Source organism: Hypanus sabinus, chromosome X2 (assembly GCF_030144855.1).
Source record: "Hypanus sabinus isolate sHypSab1 chromosome X2, sHypSab1.hap1, whole genome shotgun sequence".
In the NCBI taxonomy this organism is placed as follows: Eukaryota; Metazoa; Chordata; class Chondrichthyes; order Myliobatiformes; family Dasyatidae; genus Hypanus; species Hypanus sabinus.
In genome coordinates, this window is record NC_082739.1 from 30668865 (window position 1) to 30682375 (window position 13511).

Genomic DNA, 13511 nt, shown 5'->3' on the forward strand with positions numbered 1-13511 from the left:
TCATACAATCTTTTCTCCCTCCTGCCATCTGGGCAAAGGCTCTGAAACATTCGGGCTCTCACGACCAGACTATGTAACAGTTTCTTCTCCCAAGCTATCAGACTCCTCAATACCCAGAGCCTGGGCTGACACCTTACTGCCCTACTGTCCTGTTTATTATTTATTGTAATCCCTGCACTGTTTTTGTGCACTTTATGCAGTCCAGTGTAGGTCTGTAGTCTAGTGTAGCTCTCTCTGTGTTCTTTTTATTACATAGTTCAGTCTAGTTTTTTGTACAGTGTCATGTAACACCATGGTCCAGAAAAACATTGTCACATTTTTACTATGCACTATACCAGCAGTTATGGTCGAAATGACAATAAAAGTTGACTTGACTTGACTTGAAGTAATGCTTTTTACTTTCATGGATGACCTGGAGCCGGGCAGGATACAAGAGGCTGAACCTAACCCCTTTCCCGTAAAGCAGGGATTTCACCTCCTTGAAAGCTGCTCATTTTCGCTCCAGCTCTGCACTAAAATCTTTATGAAAAAACACGTGATGTCAGTAGAAATGCAGCTCCTGCTTCCGTCAATTGATGATGCGTTGCTTATCTTGAAAGAAGTGAAAGAGAACCAGGAACGTTCTTGTCTCGTTTGCTTGGCTTCAGAGACACCGGATAGTTTAGGCTCAACTTGCTGAGCGCGCGAAAGTACGAGAGGCCTTGCGAAGAAATTTGTCCCCAGCACTTCGTCAAAAAACTCGGTCATAAATTTAACAGGGTCCAAACCTTCCAAATTTTCAGGAATGCCAACTACTCTCAAATTGGATCTCCTCGATCGATTTTCGAGGTCATCTAGCTTCCCCTTCAGAAGTGCGTTGTCGCGCTGCAATGGCGGCTTCGGTGCTCGCCAGTTGGTCACTGTAATCATTCAGGCCATCTTCAACCTCATGAATGGGTTCATCATGTGACTCGTAATAAGACTTAATTTGTTCCATGGTAACATTCACTGGTGACAAGGCATCTTCAAGCTCTCTTTTTAGGGCAGAATGCACCGCTTGCGTCATGTCAGTAAGAAGTACTAAGCAAAGCCTCTCCAAGTCACTGGGTAGCGCAGGTCCAGCACCGTGCAACGGTGCCATTACTGTAACATCAGCTTTCTTGCTTGAGGCTTCGCTATCTTTTTCCCCAGTTTTACTTCGAAGGTGCATCTTATTTGCCATGTCAGTGCCCAGCAACGTCACGGGTTGTTCACAATGTTAAATATTCAGTTATCTCAAGCATACGGCAAAGATAAACAGGTAGATTTTCAATAAAAATCGGGAGCCACACTCACAGGCACCTGACTCACTCCATGCTCAACCCGGAAGTGAGATTCTCACTTCTGGCCTTTCCCATCAGGCAGAAGTCTGAAAGTGTGTACCACCAGGCTCAAGAATAAAATCTACCTGTTGAATAGACCTTATGTATGATCAAGATGGATCTTTGACCTCATAATTTATTCAGTTGTGGCCTTGCACCTTATGGTCTGCCTGCACTACACTTTCTCTGTAGCTGTTACACTGCACACTGTAATCTGTTATTGTTTTCCCTTGTACTACCTCAATGCACTGTTGGAATGAAATGAAAAGCAAGGTTTTTCACCTTGGCACATATGACATGAGTGGGCGGCGTGTGTCCTTCATATTGAAGTAAGTGTGCAAATTATTAGTTGAGGGAGTAAATTACATTGAAATCTGTGCATATATTTTTGATATCTAAATATACATATTTAGATTTCAATAAAGTATACACATTGCACTTCTAATTAAATAAATTGGTGGCAGCAGAGAGTATGAACCATTGGTCTGTCATTAAAATCCTTGAAACTCAGAGGATCGATCCTGGCCCAAAACATCGATGCAACCATGAAGAAGACATACCTGTGGTTCTACTTCATTAAGAGACCGAGGAGATTTGGCATGTCACCAAATTTCTATTGATGTTTGATGGAGAAAATTTTGACTGGTTGCATCACCATCTGGTATGGAGTCTCTGATATACAGGATCGCAAGAGGCTGCAAAGGGTTGTCAACTCAGCCAGCTGCACCACGAGCACAAACCTCCCACCATCGCCTTCAAGAGTTTGTGACTCATTAAGGACCCTCACCATCCTGGACAATCCCTCTTCTCATTGCTACCACAGGGGAGGAGATACAAGAGGCTGAAAATTTGTTCTCTATGATTTAAGAACAGTTGCTTCCCCTCCATCAAGAGATTTCTGAACTGTCCATGAATCCATGAGCACTACTTCATTATTCCTTTTTTGCACAATTTATTTATTTTGTAATTTATAGTTATTTTTATGTCTTTGCATTTTACTGGTGTTGCAAAAGAACACATTTCACAGCGTATACATGGGTGATAATAAACCTGATTCTGATTCTGGGAGGGTAATCTTTTTTCTTACCTCATCTGATCTTTACGTAACTGCAGACCCTTAGTCATGTGGGTGACTCTTAATCTATTTGACAAGGCTACTCTGAGGGCACTTCCCAAACCTGTGGCATCTACCATAGATACCGTGGCAACAAGAGCAGGTCAGAGGCTGAGTAACCTGTGGTGAAGGACTCTTTTCCTGACACCCAAGCTCTTTCCACCACAATCATGATGCAAGTCATGAGTGTAATGGAAAACTCTCCAGTTGTCTGGGTGGATGCAGCTCCAATAACATTTAAGAAGCTGTTCAACAGGTGGCTGATTAACTGATTAACTCCCCTCCCACCCCAACCACAATCCTAAGGGTTAATTCCCTTCCCAACTAGCACACAATGGCTGCAACATTTACCATCAACAAGATGACAGTTGCAGCTCACCCAGCCTATTTGTGGCATCTCCGATAGCTGTAAATGTACAGATCCTGAAAGATAAAAGCAGTCAGGACATGGCCACACCACAGCTTGTAAGTTCCTCCCATTGGACATCCATCCTGACCTGGAAATATATTGCTAGCCTTTCACTCTGGCTAGGCCAAAATCCTGAACACCCTCTTGTAATAGCGACTGGTTTTAAGGAGCCAGTAACCCGTCTTTTCCCTATTTCCTGTCAGTAGAAACGGTTCCATCGGGCTTAGTAGCTAAGCCACACATTAAGGTTGGGAGCTGGACTTGGTTGTCAAAGGATATTTGAGATGCACGCGATTGGGAGCATTTAATAGGTAGTGGGAGTTTGTCCCGATTACCACCCCCTGGCTATAACAACCTTAGGGAACCAGACGAAAGCTGACAAAACCCCACAGAGAGTAAAGATTTGATTCTGCCTTTGAAATTGAACTGTCTATCTTCAGTAGCTGGTGCAGTCCTGAAATGAGTCAGTGAATTGTTTAAATTGGCCAGTGTGTGCGCCAAGATGAGAGGAAGGAACTGAACAATTGTTTTCCTCACAGTTAAATAGTCTTATCGTATTTAGAGAGAATCATCATTAAGTACATCTGTCCCTGCCCATGAAGTAACTGTGCTCTGCAGGGAGCTGGAAGATTCAGGTATAAGATGGAAAGGAAGCCCACAGTGGTCACAGTGAGAGGGCCAGAGGGTGAGGAAGGTTTTGCAGAAAGCATGTGGTGGGAGTAGGGTATTGGCTTACAAGGCAATTCTAGAGAAGTGGGAGGAATGTAACTCCCTAACGCATACTCCTAGCTGGGCAAAGCCAGAGGCTAGAAATTATCTACCCTGTCTTGATGTAGCAGTCAATTTTGAATCAGAAACTGAAATTGGTTATTCCAAGATTTTAAAGCAGCTAATGCTTAAAAGCTGTTGTGTCATCTTTTAGAACAAAGGATCGGCTGAATGCACTTGCCAGTCAATGTTCTGGCTATTACTGTGAGCTGAGATGGATGGGGTTTAGTGTATAGAAATGGGAAGGGATTTGGATAGAGTTCAGAGAGTGTGTGTAATGGGGAATTAAGAGAGCTGTAGTGTCTGTGGAAGGTTCTGAAGCTGGTTCATGCCATGTTTGTGTCAAAAGGCTTGGATTTTACGATGGATAATGTCAACATGGGTGGGGAGTACATGTGAGAGAGAATGGGCAATTAAAGTAGATTGAGCAGAGTGTACGAGAAAGTTCCACAGTGAATGTCTGTTAGCAGGCAAGCTAATGGGGCTTTGGTACTGGTGGGCTTCTCCTGGGCCTCTTTCACCAGGTTTGGTTAGGCTTCAGCTGTGTTTGGGGCTGGGGGTTTAGGTCTGTGATGTATTGCCCTGGCCATTCACCTCTCGTGTTCAACCCGCTGTTAAAATTCGGCAACAATTATTCTTAGATGGACTTTGTGAAGAATATACCATTCTGAAATCCAGAAGTTGCTCCTGGCTGCGGCACTATTTCCCGGCAGTGATTCTAACCCTTTAACTGTGCGTGCTCCCCCTCCCCAGTGCACGCAAGCAGCACTGAGTTTAACAGGAACTTTGATGCATCACATTACCAGACCTCGTGTTTGAAAGTTGTTTAATATACTGGAATGTCCTTGGGCCAAGAAAAAGGACCAACTTATTGCAAATATATTCACATCCTTCAAAATGCAAATATCATCATTATGAGATTGATTTGGTTGTTTCCACCTCCCAGTTCCGCACGTTCTGGTTGCAAGTAGAGCAATTGAATTAAATTAAGTTCCATTAACCTTCACCCCTGAGGGGGCTAACAACCATTCCAAGCATGATTCAGGAACAAATGTGTTGAATAAACTTCATTTTCATAACAGGTACTGTTTATAATGTACTACAATGGCTTGATAAGGAGATACTTGCTAACTAAAATGATTAATAATATGCTAATGTACAAATTCTTGTTTTGCATTGAATAGCATTATTTTTCAATGCAAAGTTGAATTTGAAATTAGCCAGTCAGGGCAAACCCTAGTTATATATAAAGGTGAAGAATGAGATTAATTCTGGGTATTCCCAGCAGGTCAGCACTGAAGGTATTTGGCTGGCGAATTGGTACTGAAGGGGTGCGATTACATTACTTCCATTTTCAGGTAAGAAGATTTTACCAAGGAGGATGGATTTCTGTTAAGGATTTAACTAAACTCAAGTGTTGGATTGATTTTTTTAAAGAGAGGATCAAAGCTTATAAAATCAACATGGATAAGGACATTTGTTTGCAACTTATGCACATACTTACCACAAATGAGTAGGATTCAGCAAAGGAAAATGTTCCCTAGAAATCTGATGGCACAGTGGCACATTCTCCCTCCTACAATACTAATTCAATGAAAACTAACACTTTAGGAAAATTTAGGGATATTCTCTGAATTACACAAAGTCACATTTTTTGCCCTAGCTGCTACGCTTATGCGGGAGGATCTGGACAGGCAGAGTGTCAGCCAACTGTGCTTATGAGGCCTGGCATCCTTCCAGAATGGATCCCAGCCAGTGGACTCCGGTGCTGGGAGCCACATCAAATGAGTCCCCTCTCAGTGAAGCAATTTCCTTCCACCCCCAGGACAGTGAGCTCGCTATGCTTACCACCCCATTCTCTGTGTCGATCCTTCAACTTTTCTGTTGAGCTTGAGCTGAAAGGCCGTCCGCTCAGCTGCTAACCTGAAAACTGTGGGCAAGGAGTGTCCAGTCACATCCACCAGCCTGACCTGGCTGTGGGGATTTCTTGGGACAGGATTGGGGCATCTCTCACTGCCACTGAGTCATACAGCATCGAAGTAGGCCCATCAGCCCACTGTGCCCATACTACCTACACAAAGAGCATTTACCATTCTGAGTATTGACTGTGCACAGGCTGGAATGACTTTACCTCAGTCGCCGTCCGCACGACAGATCTTGTAGAGCACCAGATGTATGTGCTACTCACCCTAATTCCCGTTCTGCAGCACTTGGTGAAACTATGATCAAGCTTGGAAATTCATGAGAGGTGCTCTTCCAGAACAGGCTTAATCTGACATGTGATTGCCACTCAGGGAGCGAGACACATTTGGGCATTCTCCAGTCACAACCACGTACCCGACAGCTGACCTTTCAGAGATGACTCACCTGCTCGACATGTTGAGTCTATGTTTGAGCAGCCTGAGATCTTCTGACCATGGTCACAGGGCTGAACTGCAGTTCATCTTTGTATCAGGTGAACCTCCCTGCTGGGAAACACCTGAGGAAGTAACATTAGAATGCTGATAGGTAAAGCCTCCTGGTGTGTTTGGCGCTTACAAGGGGGCTGCATTGAACTCTTTGCCTCTTTGCATGGGGAATACAAATCAAATGTCGTAGCTGGGTCCCCTGCTTCCAGTTATTTTCCCTTGTTTATTGACAATGAGCTCTTTTGCATGGGTGTGGACAGCTCAGTCTCAGGGCTTGTTGCTGGAGAACAGACTCTAAGTGAGATGTCAGCACCACAGGAGTGGCACCCTGTATTGGCCAGTATACGTACCAACACCCAGCCTGGACAGTACCATTGTGTGTTAATGAGCAATGTAACTCAGCGGGGAGGACCTGACCCCATTTCTTGGGCTGGTGTTGACATGTGAATCACAAAAGAAAGAGCCTAGGTTTCCTTATTACCTTTCATGACATCAGCATTATTTCAAGTCACTGAAAGGAGGATACCGTTGTGTATTTAATACTTGAGTAATCTTATATATATTGTTTGAATAAGTGGTCTTGTTCATTACAGGTTATGAATTATAACCTGTAATTCATTACAGATTGTATATAAAAATATGTGAATTGCATACATTATTAATGTGAGTGTGTCAGGGAACAGAAGTGAGTGTAGTTGTTATTACTAAGGAGAAGGTACTTGGGAAATTGAAAGGTCTGAAGGAAGATAAATTGTCTGGACCAGGTGGGCTACACACCAGGGTTCTGAAAGAGGCGGCGGAAGAGATTGTGGAGGCATTGGTCATGATCTTAAAAGAATCACTAGCTTCTGGAATGGTTCTGGAGGACTGGAAATTGCAAATGTCACTCCACTCCTTAAGAAGGAAGGGAAGCAGAGAAAGGAAGTTAGTCTGACTTCAGTGGTTGGGAAGATGTTGGAGTTCATTATTAAAGGGCATGTGGAGGCACATGATAAAGTAGGCCAAAGTCAGCATGGTTTCTGTAATGGGAAATCTTGCCTGACAGATCTGTTGGAATTCTGTGAGGAAATAACAGGCAAGGTAGACAATGGAGAGTCAGTGGATGTTGTTGACTTGGATTTTCAGAAGGCCCTTGACAAGGCACTGCACATGAGGCTGCTTAGCAAGATTCTGCCGCAGTTAGTGTTGGGACTGATTTTTTTCATGTTATTTGTCAATGATTTAGATGATGGAATTGATAGCTTTGTGACCAAGTTTTGCAGATGATAAGTGGAGGGGCAAGTAGTGTTGAGGAAGTAGGGAGTTCTGCACCCCTTATCTATGAATGGATGTGCGGGCATTGGAGAGAGCCCAGAGGTGGTTCATGAGACTGATTCCATGAATGAAAGGGTTAATGTATGAGGTGTGTTTAAAGGCTCTGGGCCTGGAGTTGCTGGAGTTTAAAAGAATAAGGGGTCTCGGTGAAGCCCATCAAGTTGATAGGTTGAGTGGGCAAAGAGAGGATGTTTCCTGTGGTTTCCTAGGATTAGAGGCCTCAGCCTCAGAATAGAAAGATGTCCCTTTAGAACAGAGATGAGAAGAATTTTTTTTGAGCCAGAGGGTGGTGCACCTGTGGAATTCATTGTCACAGACGGCTGTGGAGGCCAAGTCATTTGATATATTCAAAGTGGGGTTTGATAGGTTCCTGATTAGTCAGGGTTTCAAAGATTGCGGGGAGAAGACAGAGGGATGGGGTTGAAAGGGATAATAAATCAGCCATGATTTAATTGCAGAGCAGATTTGTGGGCCACATGTACCTCTAAAAAGAAAGCATATCCTTGCCTGTAAAAACTTAGCAAAACATCACTTAAAAGATACCGTAAAGATGTGGAAGAAGGTCTTGTAGTCAGATGAGACTAAAATGGAACATTTTGGTCTCAACACTAAGCAGTCTGTGTGGTGTAAATCTGATACTGTACATCAGCCAGGTAACACCATCCCAACTGTAAAGGTAGCATCATGCTGTGGGGATACTTTTCAGCAGCAGAGACTGGAAATCTGGTCAGGATTGATAGGAAAATGAATACTGCTGAATACAGAGAGATCCTGGATAAAAATCTGCTAGCCTCTGCCAGAAAGCTTAAACTCGAGAGGAGATTTGCAAAGATTTGGAATGACACTGTAAAAACCTAGGCAAACTTCTTTAGATGTGTGGTAGAGAGTATATTGACTGGCTGCACCACAGCCTGGTATGGAAATACCAGTGCCCTTGAAGGGAAAATCCTACAAGAAGTAGTGGATATGGACCAGGCAATCACAGGTAAAGCTCTCCCCACCATTGAGCACATCTACACAAAGTGTTGTTGCAGGAAAGCAGCACCCATCATCAAGGACCGTCATCACCCAGAACATGCTCTCTTCTCACTGCTGCCATCAGGAAGAAGGTACAGGAGCCTTAGGACTCCCACCACCAGTTTCAGGAACAGTTGTTACCTTTCAACCATCAGGCTCTTGAACCAAAGGGGATAACTTCGCTCAGCTTCACTTGCTCCATCACTGAAATGTTCCCCCCACCTATGGTCTCACATTAAAGGACTTTTCATCTCATGTTCTCAATATTTATTGCTTATTTATGATTACTATTTCTTTATTTTAATTATTATTAATTATTGTTTATTTCTTTTTGTATTTCCACAGTCTGTTGTCTTTTGCACACTGGTTGAGCACTCATGTTGGTGCGGCCTTTCATTGATTCCATTATGGTTACTATTCTATTATGGATTTATTGAGTATGCCTGCAAGAAAATAAATGTCAGGGATGTATATGGTGACATATATGTACATTGATAATAAATTTACTTTGAACTTATTAATTATCAGTCCATGTTTGAACTGTCAAGGTCTTGTGGAATATAAAAGGATTGCTTTACTTTTTGAGGAGCTGTAGAAGGAATTGTTGCTGTGAGGCTCTCAGCGAAGAGCCTCACTTCTGGGGAAGCAGCTGAAGATGGTTGGGACTGGGACAGAACTGAGGGTTGCCTGCTGTGATGTCCTGTTGTTGGGATGATTCATCTCGAGAAACAGCAACTGTCTTACTTTTCAGGACTGAAAAGAAAGAGGGCTGACAGGGAATAAAAGAATAGACGAGAGGGAGCATTACAAACTGGTGGATGATAGGTGAATCCAGGTGAGGGGAGAGGGAAGGTAGGTGGGGGGGGGGGGATGGGAAAGACAGGAGAAGTCGCTAGGTGAAAGGTAAATAGGCAAAGATCTAAACATAATGGAATCTGACAGCAGACCATGGAATGAAGGGAAGGAAATGGGGAACAAGAGGGAGGAAAGTGTGGGTGATGGGCAGGTGTGAGGGCTGGGAGAGAAAAGCCAAAGGGAGAAGGAGTCAGAGAAATAAGGGAAAGCAAAAAGGGTGGGGTCGAGCAGTGTGGCTACCTGAAGCTAGAAAAAATAATGTTCGAGGGATATACGCGGGTAGATTGAATGATAGAAGATAAATCCAGCAATGGAGTTTAATATATCATACATTTAGGTAAGAAGAATCAAAAGATGGATTGTAAGCTAAATGGTCAGAGAATAGAAATGTTCAGAGAGATCTAACATCTTCCTTTTATGTGAGATGAAACTCCAGCCACCAAGGTGTTATTCCTTTAATTCTGATTGGCTTCAGTTTACCAGGATACCTTGAAGCCACACTGGGTCATATGTTGCCTTAATGACCAGAGTGGTTACTCTCAGCTCAGCTTGCCTCTGGAATTTGGTCCAAGTTGCAGCTTCTCAGGATCAACTTTCAATGAAATCTCTTTCTTTCTTTCTTTCTTTAATCTATTTCTTAAAGCCTAGCTCTTTTTCTGAGTGTTGGCCAGCACCCCTAATATCTCCATTTATGGATTAGTATCAATTTTTGTTACTGACAGTCTATCAAATCACCTTGAGATATTTAGCTGCATAAAGGTGCTAAGAAGACTGAAGTCAGCTTTTTCTGCATTGCCAATATAAGGGATATGGGCTTTCTATGTTCTACTCAATTCTGATAAGAAATTGAGCACCTTTCACCTTGGCTTCAAGGTTGTTTAAAACCCAGTGAAAGATTTTATGAATATAGCCTCATATAACTATTCAAATATTTCCATTTCTCCGCCTGCTTATATTGCGCACGTAGGCTGAGGGTATGGCAACTGCTTAGCCCAAGACCACCAGAAACTGCAGAGAGGTCTGTGCAGTTAATAAAGACACTTTAATGCGATTGAACAATCTATCACTGCTTAAAACCAGCAGAAATAATGCCTATTGTGACCGTATTTCTCCTCAGACTCCTCGAAGGAAACGTGATTGCTGGTTCAGGCTACAAGCGCATTCAAGTAAAAAAGAGGGGTTCGACTCTTAGTGCCGACTATATTGCTGGCAAACGTACGGTCTCTAGTAAATAAAATTGATGATCTCAGAGCGAGGGTGCTGTATCAGAGGGACGTTAGAACAGCGTGTGACCTCTGCTTCACAGAATCCTGGTTAACCCCTTCCATACCAGAAGCAGCAATTCAGATTGGTGGGTTCACTATACACTACCAGGACAGGACTGTCGAGCTTCTCAAAGCAGACGTGGAGGTATACATCTCATGATCCTCTTGGTGCACAAATGTGTAAGCGATGTCCCAATTCCGCTCACCAGACCTGGAACATCTCATAATGAAGTGTCGGCGATTTTACCTGCCGCAGGAGATCTCAGCGATTATTTTGGTAGTGGTGTACATTCCACCTCAGGCCAATGTCAAACAGGCTCTAGATAATCTGAGCAATGGGATCAACATGCACGAAACAGCACATCCTGACGCCTTCCCCATCATTTTGGGGAATTTTAACTAGGCCAGCCTGAAAAAGTCACTAAATAATTACCGTTAAGAAATCATTTGTAGTACCAGAGGAAACAACACACTGGACCACAGTTATACCAAGATCAAGAGTACTAACTGTGCTATTCCATGCCCACACTTTGGAAAATCAGATCACCCGGCTGTATTTCTACTCCCTGAGTACAGGCAGAGACTGAAGACTGCAGCCCCAGCAGTGAGGTCCAAGAAGATTTGGACAAGGGAAACACAGGAGCACTTACAGGACTGCTTTGAATCGGTGGACTGGACTGTATTCAGGGAGTCATCTTCGAATCTGGATGAGCATTCCACGGTTGGTACCAACTCATTAAAACCTGTGTGGGTGAGTGTGTGCCTATGAAAACTTACTGTACATTCCCAAACCAAAAGCTGTGGATGAACCAGGAGGTACATTGCCTGCTGAAAGCTAGGTCTGTGACATACAAGTCTGGTGACCCAGGTCTGTACAAGAAAATCAGTTATGACTTGCAGAAGATTATTTCAAGAGCTAAGGAACAATTTCAAGTGAGGTTGGAGGTGACATCTGACACATGTCAACTCTGGCAGCGTTTGCAGGACATTACTTCCTACAATGTGAAACCCAGTTGTATTAATGGCAGCGATGCTTCACTACCAGATGAAGACAATACCGTCTATGCCCACTTTGAAATGGAGAATATAGCTACAGCTGTGAAGATCACTGCTGTACCCAGTGAACCTGCAATCTCTCTCTTGGAGGCCAATATGAGGCAGTCTTTCAGCAGGGTGAACCCTCACAAGGTGGCAGGGCTGATGGAGTACCTGGTAAAACTCTGAAAACTTGTGCCAACCAACCAGCAGGAGTGTTCAAGGACATTTTGTAATGATGCAAATAAGTCGGAGCACAATTGCAGAAACAATGACTTCAGACTTTATTTCAACAGTCAGAAGTGCTCAGTACAACTGTCTTGCCACACTCACTTATTCAGATTCAAACTATAATACACAGGCAAAGAGTTCACAGAGAATATAACGAAAAGGCTTCAGATAAGCTGTCTCACAAAATCCAAGGCTTTAGGAGAAAATTGGAAAAGTCAATCTACAAAGCAAAAGGGGTCTTTCCAAAGGCAAGATCCCATGTAAGCTTTTTCTTAGTACCAACACAGAGAATGATAACTCTAGCTGTTGATTCTTACAAACAGGGTGAGTATCAATACTACGCAACTGGTAGATGCAGCCACCAGCCTTAAACACCTCTCAGTCAGTCTCAAGAGTTTCTCATAATCCAATTGAGATCCCTCCCAGTGATTAGGGGTGAGGATCTCCACCCAGACAGATGACATCATCACTCTTGGAGAAGTCAGCATTGCCTGCTGGGTGCTTCAGGTGTTACACATTTTCGACCTCTCACCGCTGTGGTCGGAAGTTCCCACCTGCCTCAAAAGGGCAACAATTATACCAGTGTCCAAGAACAGTAGTGTGAGCTGCCTTAACAACTATCATCCAGTAGCGCTCACACCTACAGTGATGAAATGCTTTGAGAGGTTGGTCATGGCGAGACTGAACTCCTGCCTCAGCAAGGATCTGGACCCACTGAAATCGCCACAATAGGTCTATGGCAGGCACAATCTCAATGGCTCTTCACACAGCCTTAGATCACCTGGACATACAAACACCTATGTCAGGATGCTGTTTGTTTGTTATAGCTCAGATTTAACAACATTATTCCTACATCCTGACCGATAAGTGACAGAACCTGGGCCTTTGTACCTCCCACTGCAAATGGAACCTCGGGTTCCTAACTGGAAGACCACAATCTGTACGAATTGGTAATAATTGATCGTGTGGACAGTCAGAAGCTTTTTCCCAGGGCTGAAATGGCTAACACGAGTGGGCACAGTTTTAAGGTGCTTGGAAGTAGGTACAGATGGCCATCTTTGACTCACATAAGCTGTTATTTGAGCCTCCTTACAGGTTTGTAGATGGTATTAATCTGATATTTCTTCAGGATCCTGGCAATCCTTCCAGAAACTGTGGAAATATAGGGAAGACAGGAGGTTGCAACAAGTTCTTCCTCGTTGTTAGGTTTCCTGGTTTTTCCATTGGCCCTTTTTAAGGGCCTGATTGATTTTCTTCACCTTGTACCAATTCTGTAGGAAAGCTGTGCGTAATCATTTTATCTCCTTGGGGAGACACTCCAGGTCTGAAATAGTTTTTGCATAGTCAATCAATGTAGAAAGAACCGCTCTACATTGGGAGGCATGATAGTGACTGTTATTGTTGAGGTACAAGTCCATATGAGTGGGTCCCCGATAGATGTCATGTCCAAGGCTACCATCATATTAGAATGTCCAGGAATGGGAGGCAACCATTTTTCTCCATCTTCACAGTAAATTGAATGTTTGGATGTATGTTGTTAGGATGTTCGTGGAACTGTTGGGAGTGCCTGGAGTCCATGAGGCCACGTTATGATGGTGCCATCGATGTATCTGAAGAAGCACTTGGGGCATAAGGGAGATGAGCTCAGTGCCCTCTTCTCAAAGTCCCCCATGTAGAAACTAGTATTAGCCGGCAACAAGGGTGATCCCATGGCCACCCAGCCCGTTTGTTCATAGTAGTTCCCATCCAAGAGGA

At 43.6% G+C, this 13511-nt stretch overlaps 1 protein-coding gene across 2 annotated transcripts in view; it reads left to right on the forward strand.

Moving 5' to 3' along the window:
- Nucleotides 1–4884: 4884 nt before the first annotated feature.
- LOC132385223 (ATP-sensitive inward rectifier potassium channel 1-like) overlaps nucleotides 4885–13511 on the forward strand; it is an 85759-nt gene continuing 77132 nt past the window's right edge. For both annotated transcript variants that reach the window (XM_059957175.1, XM_059957181.1), the window contains exon 1: nucleotides 4885–4989. The gene's annotated coding sequence lies outside the window, so the exon portion shown is untranslated. The remainder of the gene's footprint in view (nucleotides 4990–13511) is intronic.